The sequence below is a fragment of the Artemia franciscana genome, chromosome 4 (assembly GCF_032884065.1).
Source record: "Artemia franciscana chromosome 4, ASM3288406v1, whole genome shotgun sequence".
In the NCBI taxonomy this organism is placed as follows: domain Eukaryota; kingdom Metazoa; phylum Arthropoda; class Branchiopoda; order Anostraca; family Artemiidae; genus Artemia; species Artemia franciscana.
In genome coordinates, this window is record NC_088866.1 from 59,101,236 (window position 1) to 59,123,172 (window position 21,937).

At 36.9% G+C, this 21,937-nt stretch overlaps 1 long non-coding RNA gene across 2 annotated transcripts in view; it reads left to right on the forward strand.

Moving 5' to 3' along the window:
* Positions 1 to 21,937, forward strand: part of LOC136026671 (uncharacterized) — a 108,499-nt gene that overhangs the window by 37,902 nt on the left and 48,660 nt on the right. The window contains exon 6 of one of the 2 annotated variants that reach the window (XR_010617387.1): positions 13,744 to 18,658. The exons of the other annotated variant lie outside the window; for it this stretch is intronic. This is a non-coding gene — a long non-coding RNA (uncharacterized LOC136026671). Of the gene's footprint in view, positions 1 to 13,743; positions 18,659 to 21,937 lie in introns of those variants that run through there. 2 annotated transcript variants of the gene reach the window in all.

A 21,937-nucleotide genomic window follows, 5' to 3' on the forward strand; every position in this document is an offset into this window, starting at 1 on the left:
CTAAAAATCTAGGCGACCAATTTTGTTAATAAAATTCATGAATAAATGACGTACATCCTTCATATGCCACACCAAGTTTAGATCAAATGGGAAGCTTACGCTATAAAAAGTTAAATTTACTTGTAATGAAAATCTAGCTCGTATGTACAAGGGACAATCAAAAATGACATGATCCATAGTTTCATCTTTACCACAGACACATAAAGGGGAATCGATTTTCTTGATTTTGTATAAAAATGAATTTAATCTAGAATGACATGTAATAACTTGTGTAAGCTTAAAAGATGGGTTTGTCTTTGCCGCTGCTTTAAAATCATTGACTGTTTTAAAAAAGTGTTTTTTCCACGGCTTGGCTGTGATTTGGAAGGCTGAAAACCATCGAGGTAAAATTATATCATGTAATTTTTTCCTATCAAAGTTAGAAAAATTGGTCACTTATATTTTCACAACTCGTAAATAATAATAATGCTTCTTCATCTATAAAAACACTATGCATATTTGGCCTGAAACAAATGCCAGAATGCCAGTTTTCTTGACTAGGCCAATAACTTGGTCTACCTTTTTTAAAATATCTGCTCAAAGATACTTCAATTGCACGTTGATCGAGAGGAAGACATCCGGCGACAGCTGTCACTGTATCTGTTTTCGTAGATCGGAAACCTTCTGAAATGGCAATCATTGACATTCTTTGTACGGATCTTAGTGCATTTTGAATAAATTTTTTCTTCACGGCTACTACCCATACAGGCGCGGCGTATAATATAGTGCTTTCAATGACACCTTTATATAAATTTCTTAAAGCCAGTGGTTTTAAACCCCATGTGGTTTTTGCTGCTGACATAAGTCGCATGGAATACTGTTTAGCTACATTAACTCTGGTAGTGATATGTTCGCTCCACGACAGCTTTCGATCCAAAATAACACCGAGGTACCTGACTTTCTCTTTAATTTCTACACGGGTATTCATAAACATTAGCGTTATATCTGGTACTTTATGTTTTCTTGTGAACAACAGCGCTTCTGTTTTATTTTCATCAAACTTAAGCTAATTATTGCCTGCCCATTCACAAAACCTCATAAATACTCCATTTGCCATATAAATGAGTTTCTGGGGAGTATCTACAGAAATTGTAGCACAAATGTCATCAGCATAGGCCTGTACTGCACAATGTCTCCCGAAATTGACACGCAGTAGGTCATCTATATTAATTAACCAAAGAAAAGGGGATAAAATACCTCCCTGAGGACAGGATTTTTCTAAAGACGTATTGAAAAAATCAGAACTATTACCATACATAGCACACCTATCGCTCAAATAACTTTCAATAATCTTAATCAACGATAAATCGTAACCTTTTTCAACCAATTTATACAAAATTCCGGGGTGCCACGCGTTATCAAAAGCACCTTTAATATAAAAAAATAAACTTTGTGTGTAACGCTTTGATTTTTAATCATTTTCAACTATCGTTACCAGTTTATCTAAAGCGTCTATTGTTGATCTACTTTTAACAAATCCAAACTGTTCGTTTGATACCCATTCACTCTCAAGGTTTTTCTCAAAAACTCTATTTAATATTATTTTCTCTAAAATTTTTCCAAGGTGTGACAAAAGGCTAATAGGCCTATACGATGAAGATATACCATCATTTGATTTTCCTCTTTTTAAAAGAACGATTACATTCGCCTCCTTCCACGATATTGGAAAATACTTCAATGACAAACATGCATTATAGATTTTTAACAGCGTTGGGGATAACACTCCAAATTTTTTTTGTATGACTAAACTTACAATTCCATCCGGGCCAGGAGCTTTTAATGGTTTTAAAGACTTTATTATATCCTCTAGTGAATCTAGCGCAATAGGTTCAGGAACTCCTTCACAGGAGTTTAATTTTTCTTTCACTTTATTTCTTGTATTTTTATGATAGAAACTCTCGCTTTGTAAATCATCACTCGGAAACCAATTCTTTAACAGTTCTTCGCCAGTTTCAGCATACGAAGAGTTCTGAGACCCGTCACTTTTTTGTATATGAATAGGTAATACAGGGGGAGGTTTTGAGCTACAGACTTTATGAATTGTATTCCAAGGGTCTACACTTGCCTGTTCAGCACAAAATCGTTTCCAATCATCAAATTTAGCTTTTCTGATTGCATTTCCATAATGGTCATATGTCCATTAATGGTCATAATTCCACCATCGTTTATAACTAGAAAATTACAATAGCTCTTTCTGTGGATTGAACTTTCAGTGCATTTTTGTATTAAATTTGTCAGGTTGGAAACTATAACATCTATATCTTCCCGTGAACAAACGGGTAAACTGTAAATACCATCTATATCTGGTAATAATACTGTGCTAAAAATATTCCAATCAGTCTTTTTATAATTATAGCGAACAGGGCCTGAATTATGTTGAAACTCAGCTTCTCCAAAAGCGAGTGAGAACGTGATATAACTATGATCGGATAGTGAGGGGTAGTCTAACACATTTCAATCACACAACTTTGACAATAGCCGAGATCCCAACACGGTGATATCTGGACTGGTACTACCAGTACGTCTATACATAGAAATAGAAGGATTATTTATCACGACCAAATTATTACGAACTAAAAATTGTTCCATATCTCTACCCCTTTTATCGGCATTGTTAACTTCCGACCACAAGGGGCTGCGTGCATTGACGTCGGCACCAATTACTAAAGATGAAACATTGTCACAGGGGGAGGCTCCTGACGGAGGACAATAGGCAGAACACGCAGTTATTTTTTTTTGCTTCTAAAATATATCGTCGCAATAACACATTCATTTGAAGATAAATGGGCACAAATATCAGATTTCAAATTTTTCTTAATTAATATAGCAGCACTAAAAAATTTTTTTTCTAAATCTATTTTATCGTAGCATATATACTTAACAGGCACAGAAATAATTTTGGACTGCTTATTGACATATGGTTCTTGGATGAGTGCCACATCGGGGTCCAATTCATCCATGGTATTATATAATTCTAAAAGTGATGCATATGAATGTTGTAGATTTATCTGCAATAACTTCAAACGGCCGGTTGTCGAAGGAGTGTTAGTCATAAGAATAATCTATGCGGTTTTGCAAAATCTCTTTTAATTTTTGATTAGTGGACATTTTTTTATATCATAGGACGTATGGCCATCCGCTTTCAAACCTTTCACGTGACAAGAATGGCAGTATGGACGATTTGAATTGTATGTTCCGTACTCGTGGTTCCCCATACAATAAGAACAGACAGTAGTTCCTTTACATTCGGCACTTTTATGTCCATATAAGCAGCACCTACCACATCTCTGCAAATATATATAATCAGTACAATCATTTATCATAAAACCGGTTTTGACACCTCTTTGATTTTTTATTTGATTCCTTATCTTCGGGGAAACGTCTAGCACAACGTCGGACGAGTCTTCACTTTTTCGAAGCAACGTAATTACTTTGAAAAATTCTCCTCGACTTTCCAATTCGGCTATAATTGCGTTGCTATTTAAAAGACAGGTTCTTACTTGTTCAATATCTTTGGAACAAGAAAGATTTCTAACTATCATCCTTGGTCTTTCTTTGGGTTATATCTGGTCAGTTCCGATTTCTCCTCAAATACTTGAACTGCTTTTTTTGCATCCTCTTGCGAGGATAATTCAAGGATTATTTTCCTATTCCTTCCAGGCATAGCGTTCAAAACAGAAAAGCTTTTTCCACTATCCTGGATCTTTTTCCCCAGGTCAGAAACAATTTTTCTTACCTCACTTTTCGCAACTTTTTTTTCCACGATGGTTTTGACTCGTATTACATGTCAGGGGCTCAAGAATAACCGAATGCTACTCTGGACCTTTAATAGTGCTCGCATATGAAGTGATATGCGATCTTGGTGCAATGGGTGAAGAAAAAGGAAGGGGATTTGACTTGAGAAGTAGGTTTTCTTTCTCTAGCCTTAAAATTTCAGAAAGTCTGTCATTATCTCTTCGCAGTAATGTTGCATTCTCTTCTATTAGAAAAGTGTAGAGTTCACCGATCCTATCACAGGCAATATAAGCATTTCTTTTACCGCCACTGACTATATGCTCTTTGGTTGCCTCTTTCAGATAGGCAAGCAATTTAGACACATTTTTTTCTTGAGTGAAAATGATTTCATCTGGGTCAGCCATACTTCCAACGGTCGTCTCAATTTCTAAAGATCGACATTCACATTTAAATCATCGAGATCATTTTAAACCTTGGTCAAATTTTACATATTTTAACTGTGTTCTTCAAATTTAATTTGGTCTTAACGACAACGTAAGCTATAGCACTTATGGTATATTCAATTATAAGTTTATCCTCAGGGTTTAGATGTTCACACTTTCAAGCCGAGAATGAGACTCCCTATATATATATATATATATATATATATATATATATATATATATATATATATATATATATATATATATATATATGTATATATATATATATATATATATATATATATATATATATATATATATATATATATATATATATATATATATATACATATACATATATATATACTGTTTTAGCTGAAAAGTGGTTTATAAATCTCCCACCCACCCCAAAAAAGATCCTTCATTAACACCGGCCCCCTCCCTCCGGAAAATCCTGGATGCGACCCCGGTTGTTTCCATCCGCTATTCCCTTTGCTACAAATTCATCTGAATCAGGCAAGTTTATTTAAAGGGCATCAAAGTGCCTTTAGGCAGATGCAAGAATTGTCATTTAGAAATGACATGCTTCAAAGTGAAAGGACTTGTATTGGTAAAACTAGATTTGATGCTCTCGACAAGGAAAAAATAAATGAGCAGTATTTTTAAATTATCTTTTTTTTTATCTTTAAATTTGCTTTTGTCAGAATTTATTCCCCTCTAGAGGACATGGAGGAAATTATACCAGGCATTCTAAAACTTATTTAGAATCATAAATGAATATATTTGGCTATTCCCCCAATATTTGGCCACAGAATCCCAAGATATTTGGAATTCTGGCAAATTCCCCCGGTTTAAAATTCACTTCCGGGAAACTTTCCTCCCTATGGCAAATTCTCCTTGTGGAAAAATCCCCTGCAGAAAATTTGCCCCTTACTCGAAAAATGTATGCCTACTTACCAATAACAAATACTATGTGTAAACAATAAGGAAATCTTATAGCTTAGACCCTTCCCCAGGGGTTGTGGGGTTTCGTGTTATCTCTAAAGTCATAGGTATTCTGCCTTTCAACTATGCTGAACAAAATGGCTATCTCAAAATTTGGTACTTACGTGTTAGCCCGACAACACTCCAGAAATTTAATTAGATTTATCCTTATCAAATATTCTAAAATATGATGAAAACGTAACATTTTAGTACAAAAAATCATGGAAACTACAACAAAGAATTATAGAAAGGGGACTGGCCAGGCCAGAACACATATTAAATTGCTGAATTGCCCTCTAATATTTTTGGTCACATAAAAAACATGACTAGAACCTTTAATTTCTGGTCAAATGAGCCCTCTCTCGATATTTTAGGGCTCCTGGGTCGATAAGATAACCGCTGAAGAAAAAGCAAAAAAAAAACTAACAACGCATCCGTTATCATTGTTCTGGCAGAAAATACAAAAATCAACAGGTAGGAGCTTGAAACAGAAGGACTCGCTGATACGCTGAATCTGGTTGGAAATATATAGCCTAAAATGGGGTATATATTTGGACACAAAAAAGTTAGGTTACGTTTGATAGGGAAATTACTGTTATTATCGTAAAAATGGAGCATCAAACGTGGGAACGCTAAATATGTTGAATTATGCCTGTGTATTCTTTGGATTGCTTTATTTGTATTTAGTTTCGTATTAAACTTTCCAGTACTTTTAATTTTATAAATTTATCGTGAAAAAAAGGGTTTTTAGAAAGTATTTAAATTTCCCTCAAGATCAATTGCCAACTTAACTCAGGTTCCCACTTAAATCGTTAGACTAATCTTATTTAGTGCTTTCAAGACTTCTTTACTTGCAGTGAATTTTTTTATTAACAATTCTTATATGAATAGGATGATAAATTAAATACCATGGAAACCAGAAAAAATTAAGAATTAACAATTTTTCTTCTGTCAGCCTACTAAGCTATCGTACTAAAATCTTGATTATCGCCTCTTTCTCCCTCTTTCACCAAATTTCCAGGCAAAATTTTAACAAAGTTCTCTTATATTAAAGGAATTATTGTAATTTTATTATATAATGAATAGTTTCTTTTTGACTATTATTAATTTATCATTAAAATTATTTAATTATTATTAATTATTATGATCAAATTATTTAAATTATGTTTATTTAAGGTACTTGCGTGTTATAGCAACCACACTCAAGTTCTTGATCCGAGTAAAACTGGAGTCTGTCTGTGTTCAGAGATAATTAACTTCGTCTCAGTGAGATATTTAATAAAAAAACTAGTTTTTTTTACTGAAAGTAAGGAGTGACATCAAAACTTAAAACGAACAGAAATTATTCCGAATACGAAAGGGGCTGTCCCCTTCTCAACGCCCTGCTTTTTACGCTTAAGTTTTTTACTGTTTAATACAGTAGAATTGAGAGAAAGAGTCAACTTTAGCGTAAAGAACAAGGTTTTCTTATTTAATTTCTGAAAGTTTTTGAATTAATGCATGTTTGATTTTGGCTCTCCGCTCAAAAACTATTAAAATGAAATTTACATATTCATTCTTTTTTTGGCTAAATGGCTTTCTCTTTGTTTTGATCAGACGGTTTTGAGAAAAAAGGGTGGGGGAGGAGGCCTAGTTGCCATCAAATTTTTTGGTTACTTAAAAAGACAACTAGAACTTTAAATTTTTATCAAACGTTTTTAGTAGTAAAAAATGTACGTAACTTGAGAATTAACTTGCGTAACGAACTTCTATATTCGTCTATTTTCATTATGTATACGAGGGGGTTTGTCCTCTCGTTAATACCTCACTCTTTACACTAAAGCTCAAATTTTGTCCCAATTCTTTAAGAATGACCCCTGAATCAGAAAGGCAGTAAAATAAATAGTTGAAATTACTAAAAATACTTGAAGCGTAGAGAGCGAGATATTTAAGAGGAGAAGAACCCCTCGTATGCGTAATAATCTCTGTTTGTTTTAAATTTTAATACTACTCCTTACTTTCAGTTGAAAAAACTTTTTCATATTTATTTTTTCATTGTTTTTTTTTTTATAATAATGCTAGAAAATCCTGCGCCCCCCTTCATTGAATTTGTATTCCCACATGATATATTCTTCCGAGAAAAGATCTTCCCACAAGGCCCCTTCCCCTCGGGAAAGGGATGGGGAAGGCCGCTTCCCCTCGGGCCCCTTCCGCGGGAGGGGGGCGGCGGAACCTAAATTCTTGGAAAACGCTTAGAGGTGAGGGATCGGAATGAGGCTTGGTGGGAAAAATAAGCCCAAGTCCCAGATACGAGATTGATACAACCGGAACGGATCAGTTCTCATTGGGGGAGTTGGGGGGAGGGTTAATTCTCAAAAATTAGAAAAAATGAGGTATTTTTGACTTACGAAAGAGTGATCGTATCTATATATATATATATATATATATATATATATATATATATATATATATATATATAAAAATAAATCCATAAATCTCAATATATTTCAAAGGTATACCTACCAAGCAACCCCACAGGCGACTCGGTTTTGAATTGATTAATGGGCAAATCTTTGGTACTTAGAACAAGCTTATTCCACAGCTTAGCCTCTCTATAAATAACTGAAAAAGCTCAAGCGATGTTTACAAGAGCCCAAATATTGTGAGTAATATATCTTCAAAATATACATCACTGTATCAGGATACACTACTGTATCAGGATACACTATTCCACGAATTTTTTTTTTTTTTCGGGGAGAAAGATAATTTCTTTTCAACTTGGCTTTTTGAACACTAAGTTTGGTCTTCTAACATGTTTTTTTGCGAGTCCTCCGTCTAAAAGCAAACACAAAGTCTCTGCCGGCTATTTGTTTTAAGCAAGATATATTTGAATTTGGCATATAGTTAGGGACTGTGTGTCGGTCTTTTAGGAGGGCGTGAGTAGTATATAATTTTAATTATTACTGGCTTGAGTGGAGTAATTAATGCAGCAGTTTTAAATATCGTTCTGTCATTCTGACTTACGCCTAATAGTAATATAATACAGTCTGTACAGTACAAATTTTCTAAGTATGAGACCAAGACGCGTCCAATTTATGGCCTTTGTATACATTTGAGTGAATCAACATCAGCTAAACGGACGGATTAAAGCATTTAAAAATTATAATTTTATCAGGAACACAAAGAGATCAATCGAATCTTCAGGTAAAAAGAATAATCACATGTTCAACAATTAAAGCACTTTGATTTGCACCAGCATAGTGGGCCAAAGCGTAGTAAGGTCAAATTTCCTTCAGCGGCACCTTCTTTCACACCCTTTTTTGCAACCACAATGCACTGTCTCGCGACAGACCTTTGACGCTGGGGGAAGGGAACCTAACCAATTGGGAAGCCACTTTCCATCGGTGCCTCTGACCCAGCCAAAGTCAGAAAAACTGGGAAGGGTGGGTTTTGATTTCAGGCTGCGACTCCAAACATGATCTGACTGTAGTGGAACTCTAAGAATATGTTGTAAAAGCGAAGCACTAGCTGGAGGAAGTCTCTGTATGTTCTTGGTCTTCTGTCGGAGAAACGGTTTTCATATTTACTTTTATTATTTTTTTAATAATGCTAGAAAATCCTTCAGTAAAAATTAGAAAAAATGAGGTATTTGTAACTTACGAACGGGTGATTAGATCTTAATAAAATTTTATATTTAGAAGGATGTCGTGCTTTAGAGCTCTTATTTATAATCCCGACCAGATCTGGTGACATTTGGGGGAGTTGGGGGGAAAACCGGAATTCTTGCTAAATTTGAAAATTGAGGTATCTTAATCTTACGAATGGGTGATCGGATCTTAATGAAAATTGATATATAGAAGGATCTTATGTTTCAGATGCTGCATTTTCAATTCGAATCGGATCCGGGGACATAGAGGGTTGGAGGGGGGAAACAGAAATCTTGGAAACCGGAAATCTTGGAAAATCCTTAGAGTGGAGAGATCGGGATGAAACTTGATGGGAAGAATAAGCACAAGGTATAGATACGAAATTGACATAATTGGTACGGATCCGTTCTCTTTGCGGGAGCTTGGGGTTGTTAATTTGAAAAAATCAGAAAAATTGAGGTATTTTTAGCTTAAGTACGGGTGACCGGATCTTAATGAAATTTGATATTTATAAAGAACTCATGTCTCAGAGCTCTTATTTTAAATCCTGACCAGATCTTTTGACAATTGGGGGAGTTGGAGGGGGAAACCAGAAATCTTGGTAAACGCTTATAAATGTCGTAGATACGTGATTGATGTAACCAGACTGGATCTGCTCTCTTGGGTGGAGTTAGGTGGTGGGGTTCAGTGCTTTGGCGAGTTTGGTGCTTTTGGACGTGCTATGACGATGAAAATTGGTAGGCATGTCAGGGAGCTGCACAAATTGACTTTAAAAAGTTGTTTTCCCCGATTCAAACGTCTGGGGGGCTGAAAGGAGAGGAAAAATTAGAAAAATTGCGATATTTTTAACTTACGATTGGGTGATTGGATCTTAATGAATTTTGATATTTAGAAGGACTCGTGACTCAGAGTTCTTATTATAAATTCCCGACCGGCATTAAGCCTCTGATTTACCTTTTAAAGCAATATATTGATTCTTAGAATTTTGCTAGAGCTCATACCATATGAGCTCTTGGCTCTTCCGACCTTGTCACAAGTGCCATATGAGCTCTTAGCTCTTGTTAAGTTTGTGGATTTGTTTGATTATCCTTCCAGTTGGGATTCGGAGGAGATATAGCTATGTGAAGTTTTTATTTAAAAGTGAAGTATTTTTTGAATACACACACACACACACACACATACATATATATATATATATATATATATATATATATATATATATATATATATATATATATATATATATATCCATAAATCTCAATATATTTCAAAGGTATACCTACCAAGCAACCCCACAGGCAGCTCGGTTTTGAATTGATTGATGGGTGGTTTTTGGTACTTAGAACAAGCTTATTCCACAGCTTAGCCTCTCTATAAATAACTGAAAAAGCTCAAGTGATGTTTACAAGAGCCCAAATATTGTTAGTAATATATCTTCAAAATATACAGTAGTGTATCAGGATACACTATTCCACGAATTTTTATTTTTTCGGGGAGAAAGATAATTTCTTTTCAACTTGGCTTTTTGAACACTAAGTTTGGTTTTCTAACATGTTTTTTTGCGAGTCCTCCGGCTAAAAGCAAACACAAAGTCTCTTCCGGCTATTTGTTTTAAGCAAGATATATTTTAATTTGGCATATAGTTAGGGACTGTGTGTTGGTCTTTTAGGAGGGCGTGAGTCGTATATAACTGTGACATCGGAGATTATCAGTTTTTTTTTAAATGTATCTGATGGGTAATCTAACTGTATACTTGTTTTTTTCTGTTTTTTTTTTCTTTCCTGTTAGTGCGGGCGTAATGGACCAAAATACTTCCGTGTTTGAGGAAAGCACCAAAATTGGCCGAGATGTACTTTCGAGCATGCTCTTTAATATGGTTTGATTACGCAAGCGAAATTTTTCCTCAGAACGCCGCTAGGTAGCTTGACATCCAAGATGGCAGACGAAAATATGAGTTTGTCAAAATGAGAAGACATGGCCGTTCAAATAGGCTAATATGGGGTAATCGATGGCACAGGTTCCGAATATGAGCTTAAAAATAACCTAAGTTGTACCGTAGTGCCGCTAGGTGCCTCTAGTCGAAGATGGCGGTCGAAAATATGAGTTTGTCAAAATGAAAAGATATGACCGTTCAAATAGGCCTGTATGGGGTAATCAATTCAATTCAATTCAATTTATTCAAAAAGAAAAGAAAACACATAACAACAATAATAATAAATTTCCTAGAAGCGAACTTGTTAAGGACCAAAACAACAAAAAATTGAAAATGAAGGAGAGAAAAAAAAAGAAAAGAGAAAACAGGGGTAATTAAACCAAATTGAACAAACGTTCAGAGAAATATAATATCAAGATTTTAGTGCATTGCTATATAGCGTCCGAAAACATGTGGATAGCTCGACACTGGAGGGTATTAAATTCCATTGAATTACATGTTTATAAATTGGGGATCGCTGGGCGGAACTAGAGATACACCTGGGGACAATGAAGAAACGGTTGGATGAACGGAGACAGTGGCCTTCAAAATTATTACTTTTAAAATAAGATACTAAGTGGGGAGGAAGATTATTATGGTAAGCGGAGTATGCAAGGGATAGATTTAATTTTTTGATGATTTGTTCAAAAGGGATAATACCAAAATTGGAGTACGAGTCCTTGCTGGGATATAGTCGTGGCAACCGAAAAACTGCTTCGACGGCATGGTTTTGAGCAGATTTTAATTTATTGGTAACTGAAGGATAAGTATTGCCCCATATAGATCCGAAGTATGAGATATATGGGTAAATAAAAGAATAATAAAGGGTGACAAGGATATCGAAGGAAGAAAATAATTGACACGATTAATCATACTTATTTGTCGCAAAATTATGGCCCTGATATAGGACACATGTTTTGCAAATGATCGGCAGGAGTCTATGTGGACACCAAGAAACTTGGCAACTTCGACCTGCGGGAGGAGATTGGTAGAATATTTTAGGCCAAGTGCTGGCTGAGCTTCATTTTTTTTTTGTCAGGGGTTTGAAATAATACCACCTGACTTTTCTTGCTGTTAATGATCATGCAGTTAACGAGACACCACTCCTGTACTCTATTCAGAAGGGTTTGAGTAGAGGTGACGACGGATGGTAAATTAGGACCGGTGATGAAAAAGTTGCTATCGTCAGCAAAAAGTACTGGGTGCACTGATGGACCCAGGTCTGTAATCAAATCATAAATATAAAGGAGAAAAAGTATTGGACCAAGAACAGAGCCCTGTGGGACGCCCCTCCGGACAGATAGGGGATGTGAAGTCACCCCGCCCAGTCTCACACTCTGTACTCTACCAGAGAGATAAGAGCCGAACCATTAGAAAGGAACTCCGCGAATCCCTAGGTTATTGAGTTTACTTAATAAAACACTGTGAGCAACCATGTCAAAGGCTTTTGAAAAATCCAAAAATAAGCCCAATACAGTATTTTTAAGGTCAAGTTGGGAACGTATAAACTGTGTGGCATCTATTAGTGCATGAGCAGTTGAAAATTTGGTACGGAAGCCATATTGATGAGGAGAAATCTACGAATCTGATGAATGATTCCCAAATACAAAGGGAGAAAGACGTCGGAATATAATTCTCTCGAGCACCTTAGATATAACTGGGAGAAGTGAGATTGGACGATAATTGCTTATCTCAGACGGATCGCCTTTTTTATGAATCGGGATAACGATTGCTGATTTAAATATTTCTGGGAAGACTCCATTGGCATAGACAGGTTTGCTATGTGCACAATGGGTTCACAAATATAGGAAGATACGGTCCTAAGAAGCTTATTACTTATGCCAAAGAAGTCAGGTGTACTACTATTAGAGAGAGATTCGATAACTTGAAGCACCTCTTTGCGATCAGTTGGAGAGAAAAACATGGATCTGGGATTCTTGCTAGGGTGTACTGACTGTGAGAAGGAACAGGAGTTAGCATTTGGAATATTAGTGAAATAATTATTAAAAGCATCCGGTACTGAAAATGGGTCAATTAATCTGCCACTGATGTCCCTAAGGTTAATAGGAACAGATCTTAAATTCGTTTTTTTTTTGAAAGAATTTAATTTATTGTAGACCAAATGTTTTGCAAGTTCCCTTTGCAGTGAGAGATTTTTGAATAATAATAATTTTTCTTTGCTTCCCGGATGAGTTTGGTATATACGTTTTTGTATTTTTTATAATTAGTCAGGTCAATAACGCTACTGGTTTTGCAAACTAACTTATATAGGTCATTTTTTCGGTATGAAGAGATTATCAGGCTATTTGACATCCAGGGGCGTATATGGGTAGTTTTTCGGTTTGATTTACGAACTGGAAAGGTTGAACTGATAAGATCACTCAATCCCTGTGCAAAACTACTTGTGGCAGAATTAACATCCTGACAATCCAAAGTCTTGGACCAGTCGAAGGATTTCAAACAATCCGTGAACCGGTTCATATTCATAGTATTATATATTCTATTAGGCGTAGGGGTATGAGTTCTACGGGGTTGAGTAGCTGATAGGCAGGGTAAGGAAAAATAGATTGGAAAGTGATCTGACAGATCAGAAAATATTATTTTGGAGGACAGGTGGTTTCCCAGGGAAGTGGATACAAAAATGTTATCAATTAAAGTAGCGGTAGACCTTATGGGATCAACTCTAGTAGGAAAAAGGATTGTGGGAAGAAGACCACTTGAGGTAAATGTTTCAAAGAAGGTATCACAATCATTGTTATTGCTAACATTTAATAAATTTCAATTGAAATCCCCAAAAACTATTGCCTTCTTTTGTGGTAAATTAATAAAACTAGAAAAATCATCAAACAGATTACAAAAGAAAGGTGTCGGAAATGAGGGTGGTTTATAAAATAACGAAAAAATAAAAGAATTCTCGTCTACACTTATGTCGACGTTTATTGAATAAATGCATCTTTATTTATAGGTTGCGAGAACAAGAATTCACAGTCTAATAGTCTGGTGAATTTTAGACTTGATCGGATGTAAAGAGAAATGCCACCAGAGGACTTGGTTAATTTTCTTTCAATATGAATAGCTTGAAAGCCAGTGAGGGAATTTTGCTGAAAGCCACGTCTCCGTTATTCCAATTACGTCGAAAGGGCAGTAACCATTTGTTAAAATTAAATCTTTAAAATTAGCCCGCTTATCCCATATGCTTCTGATATTAAAGCAAATTACATTAAGTTTGGTCTCTTCCATTAGATTAGGTTTCACATTTTTCACAAAATCAAAAGTGTCGAGATATTTACAGTTAATTTGGTTTAAAGGGCTATCGGGGCTAGCTAAGGTGTTGGTGGACAGATTATTTTGGTCATCGTAATAATTAAAAACAACATTATTGCACAGTGATAAATTAGTAAGAAACGTAAAATCTTGTACAGTACTTGTACTTGTGTTTGTTTGACTGTTCATTTCTTAAGCAGTAGTTTCTGTGCTTCTGGACATTTATACGAATAACAGGGGTGATCGGATGAGCCACAGAGAGCACATTTCATGACAAGTTGACACGGGTTTTCTTTGGAGTTCTGGTGGTCACTAGCGCATTTAGAGCATCTCGGGGAAGCTTTACAGTTATTTGCAGTATGGCCGTAGCACTGGCATTTGTAGCACTGGGTAGGCAAAAACTTGTACTCAGTTATGGGTAGACGCTCGTAACCAATAACAAGGGGATTCTCACTGGCATACTTTAGGTGGTCACGTGACTCAAACTTTAATCGAAAAGACCTCGTACTTCCTAACTGAACAACTTCTGTACAGTTATTAGCGAGATCGCATAGGTCACTTTTAGATGTTCCGTCAGGCGCTCGGCGTACTATACCGAAAAAGGCAGGACTCTTCACTTTAGCATTAATGGATTGGTCTGCTTTGCTTAATGCATCTGCCAAAGTATTGGCGGCACCCTTGTCCGACAGAACTACTTGCCATGCATCCCTCCTAGGCCTCAAAACAACTATGCTTGAACTGACACCCCCACAAGCTTTATCCAGGAAATCTTTTCGAGCGTCAGGATTATTCAAGTTTTTTGGTGGATTTTTCACAATAACTGAATAGGACGGTTTTGCGGGTGGGGAAGGTTTCATTTCAGGAATAGTTTGCACGACTGACCTTGCTTTATGGTGCTCAGCGAAGCTTTTAAATTTCATGTAGAGTTCATTAACCTTTCGAGTTAACGTAGCTATTGTCTCCCCTGGCACACATGGGACCTGATCTGGCTCGAAAATCATATACTGAGGTAGGCTGATCTTTTTCTCGTCACAAAGATCAAAGGCTCGAACCATATCGCTTACATAATCAGTCACTTTGGGGCGCTCAGTTACCCTATTAATAGAGGTGTCAGCCCACAAAATCTTCTTTGCTTCAATTAACATCTCTCCTTTGTAAAAATCACAAGCAATTTTTACGATATTATCAGCTGAATAACCTGCATTTCTAGCCCGTGAAATGAAATTCAACAAGGGATTCAATACAAGTCTTTCACCTGGCATCATCCGGTGAAATGATCAAATTTCATCAAAATTCGTGAGCGGGGCCACAATAGTTGTCAGTAAGGGCGATAGCAAATCAGGTAGCAATATTCACAAGATGTATATTCACAAGTTGCGTACACAATTTTAATTATTCAAAATATCCAATTATTCAAAGCAAATTGTTCACAGCGCTATACAGCACTTTACACAACTTTAATAGTTGCGTACATGATTTTAATTATCCAATTATCGAAAGCAAATTGTTCACGGCACTATACAGCATTTTACACAATTTCAATAGTTGCACAATGAAATAAATATCCAAACAATAATCCTCTGTAAATTGACCAACCAATCGATTGCAGAAGTTCCAAATATGAACGTAAAACTAACTTAAGTTGTACCGTAGTGTTGCTAGCCGCTTCAGATTCAAGGCGGCGGTCGAAAAATACAAGTTTTGTTAAAACAAGAAGTAATGACTTCAAATGGGCCGATTAGGAGCAATTGATACTTCAGATTCTGAAAACGCACGTACATTCACATAAATATACCTTAGTTGTACCGTTGATCCAATTGGGGTCTAAAATCGAAGATGGCGGAAGAAAATGTCATTTTTTCGAATCGCGCGAGGTTCATGATCTCGATATTACTGGCTGGAGTGGAGTAATTAATGCAGCAGTTTTAAATATCGTTCTGTCATTCTGACATACGGGGAATAGTAATACAGTCTGTACAGTACAAATTTTCTAAGCATGAGACCAAGACGCGTCCAATTTATGGCCTTTGTATACATTTGCTAAATCAAAATCAGTTAAATACTTGTTAACACGTCATCTCTTTATTTATTATAAGTGAATCAACATCAGCTAAACGGACGGATTAAAGCATTTAAGAATTATAATTTTATCAGGAACACAAAGAGACCAATCGAATCTTCAGGTAAAAAGTATATTCACATTTTCAACAATTAAAGCACTTTGATTTGCACCAGTATATTGGGCTACAGTTAAGGTCAAATTTCCTGCAGCGGCACCTTCTTTCACACCCTTTTTTGTAGCCACAACGCACTGTCTCGCGACAGACTTTTGACGCTGGGGGAAGGGAACCTAACCAATTGGGAAGTCACTTTCCATCGGTGCCTCTGACCCAGCCAAAGTCAGAAAAACTGGTAAGGGTGGGTTTTGATTTCAGGCTGCGACTCCACACATGATCTGACTGTAGTGCAACTCTAAGAATATGTTGTAAAAGCGAAGCACTAGCTAGAGGAAGTCTCTGCATGCTCTTGGTCATCTGTCGGAGAAATGGTTTTCATATTTTTTTTGATTGTTTTTAGTAATTCTAGAAAATCCTGCATCTCTTTCATTGAAATTCTTTTCCCCATGAAAAATTCGTCCATGGATAGATCCTCCCACGTAACTCCCCCCCCCAAACCATAAAATCCCTGTGAAAACGTCTATACACTTCCCAATAACCATTACTATATGTAAACACTAGTCGAAGTTTGTAACTTGCAGCCCCTCCCGCGGGGACTGTGGTGGAGTAAGTCGGCCTCAAAGACATAGTTAATAGGTTCTTTCGACTATGGTGAATGAAATGCCTATCTCAGAATTTTGATCCGGTGACCATAGGGAAAAAACTAGTGTAGGAGGGGGCCTAGGTGCCCTCCAATTTTTTTGGTCACTTAAAAAGGGCACTAGAACTTATAATTATTTTTTGTTATAGTGAGCCCTCTCGCGACATATCAGGATCACTTGAGTCGATACAATCACCCCTGGGAAATAACAGACAAAAAAACAGAAAAAAAAACAAATAAACACGCATCTGTGATCTGCCTTCTGATACGCTGAATCTGATGGTGTGAAATGCTTTTTATCATTATTCAGAGCAATAGACGGAATTCCAGATATTATTACTTTAGTCCACTCTTACTTTCATATACCAGTGCCATTGATTACCCCAGACTAGCCTATTTGAGCGGTCATGTCTTCTCATTTTAACAAACTCGTATTTTCGTCTGCCATTTCGAATTTTAGGCACCTAGTGGCACTACGGTACAACTTAGGTTGTTTTTGCGTTCGTATTCAGAACCTATGCCATCGATTAACCCATACTAGCCTATTTGAACGGCCATGTCTTCTCATTTTGACAAACTCGTATTTTCGTCTGCCATTTTGGATTTGAGGCACCTACCGGCACTACGGTACAACTTAGGTTATTTTTAAGCATATATTCGGAACATATGCCATCGATTACTCCATACTAGCCTGTTTGAACGGACATGTCTTCTCATCTTGACAAATTCGTATTTTGTCCGCCATCTTGGATTTCAAGCCACCTAGTGGCGTTCCGAGGGAAAAGAGCATACTCGAAAGTACATCTCAGCCAATTTTGGTGCTCTCCTCAAATACGGAAGTACTCTGGTGTTTTTCGACGCTTTTCGCATGCACTATATGCTATAAGTTGTGATGCTTGCGTAATTATAAATGAAGAAAATCTCGATAAGATCATAGTAACTTAAAACAGTTAAAGTTTGCGCTATTGTCGAAGAAAAAGTGACCGACGCCTGGTCTGGTATTTGACGTTTCTTCAGTTATTTTGGTGTAATTGTAAGGCAGTATTAATTTAGTAATAAGCAGTGGATCTCAGTTTCTGAAACCAGCAAATTTGCTAAGTTAAAAAAAAAACAATAGCGGCAAGATCTGTCAAACGCTAGATGGAACAAGTGATATTTTTGACGCTAGGACAAATTTTCAGTCTCAGTCTCCACCGTTTATAGAAGTTTTCATTTGATCACTAACTAGGTTTCTACATAAAACACTGAATTATGTCTTCTTGCTTACTTTCTGTACCCTACATTTTTAAAGCAACTGGATACCCTGTGGTAAATTTTGCCTATTTTACGAAGGAGGATACAAGGTAGTAGACATTGATATGGAAAATAAATTTGTATTATTTCTTGGATTTGTATTTGTACTATTCTTGGATTTATTTATTTTGTATTTGTATTATTTCTTGGAGGATTATTGGGTCTCTTAGATATAAACAGGGGGATAAGGTTTCTTGAAACTTGATTGAAGGCTGAAACTGAATTAAATGTGGTTGACTGGAAATTATTTATTTCTATTTTACCTTGGATTTCTTATTTTATTGGATTTCTATTTATTATGTGCAGTAGTTAGCATCATTCTGTGCTATTCTCCCTCTAAAGAGTTTTTACGGCACTTGATGTTTACCAATTGACATATAGCGATCGCAATTGCTGTCGGTCTGTCTGTCCCAGTTTTGTTAGTTTGGGCACTTCCAGATAAGCAAGGACGATGAAATTCGGCAGGCGTATCAGGGACCAGACCGGATTAAATTAGAAATAGTCGTTTCCCAAATTTGACCATCGGGGGGGGGGGGGGGGTAAAGGGACAGCTAGTTCAGGAAAATCAGAAAAAAATGAAGTGTTTTTTTTTACTCGTGAACGGGTGATCGGATCTCAATGAAATTTCATATTTAGAAGGATACCGTGTCCCTGGGGTCTTATTTATATTCTGACCAGATCTGGTGACACTGGGGGGAATTGGAGGGGGATACGGGAAATCTTGGAAAACGCTTACAGTGGAGAGATCAGGATGAAACTTGGTGAGAAAAATAAGCACAGATCATATGTACGTGATTTATATTACCAGAACGGATCCGCTCTCTTTGAGGGGGGGGGGTTGGTTGGGTGATGGGTAATTCGCAAAAATGAGGTATTTTTAACTTACGAAAGAGTGATCGGATCTTGATGAAATTTGGTTGTTAGAAGGAACTCATAACTCAGACCTCTTATTATAAATCTCGACCGGATCCAATTTATTGGGGGAAGTTGGAGAGGGGGACCGAAAATCTTAGAAGACGCTTAGAGTCGAGAGATCGGGATGAAACTACATGGGAATAATAACCACAAGTTCTAGATACCAGACCATTTTGTCGGTCTGTCTGTCCCGGTTTTGCTAGTTTGGGCGCTTCCAGATAACTTACGACGATGAAATTTGGCCAGACCAGAACCAGAACCAGAGCAGATTAAATTAGAATGATAAGTTTCTCCTATTCGACCATCTGGGGTGAGTAGGGGGACCGTTAATTCGGAAAAATTTGAAAAAAATGTATTTTTAACTTACGAACTAGTGATCGGATCTTATTGAAACTTAATATTTAGAAGTATACCATATCTCAGAGCTCTGATGTTCAATTCTTACGGGATCCAGTGACATTGGGGGGAGTTGGAGGGGGAAACCTGAAATCTTGGAAGAGGCTTGGAGTGGAGAGATCGGGATGAAACTTGGTGAGAAAAATAAGCACAAGTCCTAGATACCTGCTCTCCATAACCAGAACGGATTTTAGCTCTTTGGGGGAGATTGGGGGGGGGAATCGGAGAAATTATTAAAAAAGAGGTATTTTTAACTTACCAACGAGTGATCGGATCTTAATGGAATTTGATAATTAGAAGTACCTTATAACTCAGACTTCTTATTTCAAATCCCAACCGGATCCAGTGGTGTTTGGGGAAGTTGGGGGGGGGGGAGAAATCTTGGAAAACGCTTATAGTTGAGAAATCGAGATGAAACTTCATGGGAAGAATAACCACAAATCCTAGATTTGTGATTAACATAATAGGACAGGATCAGCTTTTTTTGGAGGATTTTGGGCGGGGGGGGGGAGAGGTATCTAATTTGTTAATTCGGAAAAATTGGGAAAAATGAGCTATTTTTAACTTACGTACGAGTGATTGGATCCTAATGCAATTTGATATTTAGAAAGACCTTGTGTTTCAGAGCTCTTATTTTAAATCCTGACCCGGTTCGAAGACATTGGAGGGAGTTGGAAGAAGAGACCGGAAATCTTGGAAAACGCCTAGGGTAGATAGATCGTGATAATATTTGGTGAGAAGAATAAACACAAGTCCTAGATACGTGATAAATATAACCAGAACGGATTGGCTCTCTTAGGGGGAGTTGGGGGGAAGGGGTAATTCGGAAAAATTAGAAAAAATCTGATATTTTTAACTCACGAACGGGTGATCAGATCTTAATGAAATTGAATATTTAGTAGGACCTTGTGTCTCAGATTTCTTATTTTAAATCCTGAGTGGATCTGGTGACATTGGGGGTATTTGGAGGGGTAAACAGGAAATCTTGGAAAACGCTTAGAGTGGTGAGATCGGGATAAAACTTGATGGGAAGAATCAGCACATGTCCTAGATGTGTTATTGAAATAACCGGACTGGATTCACTCTCTTAGGGGTGGTTGGGGGGATTTACTAGTTTGGACAGTTCCAGATAAGTTAGGACGATGAAAGTTGGCAGGCGTATCAGGGACCAGACTAGATTAAATTAGAAATATTTTCTTCCCCGATTCGATCATCTGGGGGATTGCAAGCGAACAAGATAGTTGAGAAGAATTGTATTTGCCGATAAAACAAATGATTGTTCTTCTTAATTATGGCGTGTGGTCTAGGGGTATGATTCTATCTTAAGGTGCGAGAGGTCTTAGGTTTGAATCCAGGAACACCCTAATTTTTGTATGAAGAAGATCCAAAACTAGATGGATGATCAATACATCGATCGCTGAAAGCTGGCAGGTGTATAGGGACCTGACCAGACTAACCTAGACCTAAGTTGCCAGGGCAACGTGAAGTGTTGCGGCAACCTTTGTCCAGTTTCACCGACTAAAGTGCTGCGAGAGCGACACTTTGGTTTTGTCTCTACGCTATCGATCAGTAGTCACATGATCAAAGGCTATTGACTTGCTAAATTGACTTTGCAGCCATTTGAACTTTATCCTTTTCAATCGTAGACATCATGACAGATGAAAACTCGGAACAATATCTTATATAATCTAGTTGGTGTTATAAAGCTATCCCTAACTTTTCAGGATCAAAATACCATAGATGACATTCTATTAATTGTTACGAAACTATCTTATTGTTTTACATTCTCGTTTGTGCTTGTTTCTTCATTATCGGTTAAATTATGAAGTGGTCAGCCTATCGAAGTTTTTAAAACGGTATGTTCAAACAAGAAAGCAATCAGTTGTCACATAACTGAAGGCTATTCCTCAGCGTTGAAAAAACAACAACTACAAAATAATATCGAAAGAAGGGACTAAATTGACTTTGCAGCCAGTTGAACTTTGTCTTTTTCAGTCGTAGACATCGTGATGGATGAAAACTTGGAACAATATCTTATATAGTCTAGTTGGTATTATAAAGCTATCCGTAACTTTTAAGGATTAAAATAAAAAAAAAAAGGTAAAGGATACGGCATTAGACTTTACAGTCCGTACCGGCGGTGCTGATCTCCGTTTCTTGGCCCTTCAGCCAGGAAGTGCAATGGGGGGTTGGGGGCCAGCCAACCTGTGCTTTCGCACACCCTTCCTGTTTACCTTCCCCAGATTTCTCCAGGTACCCATTTAGAGCTGGGTCGACTCTGGCTAAGCTTACAGAGTCACGCCACTGACCCCCGTCCCAAATCGAAGAATTGGGTACACCGGGTACACCATAGGTGACACTAATCATTACGGAACTACCTCATTGTTTTACGTTATCGTTTGTACCCATTGCGTAAACACTTAATTCTGTCAGATTTAAAGAGATTGAATACAATTTGCACAAATTTCTCGCCC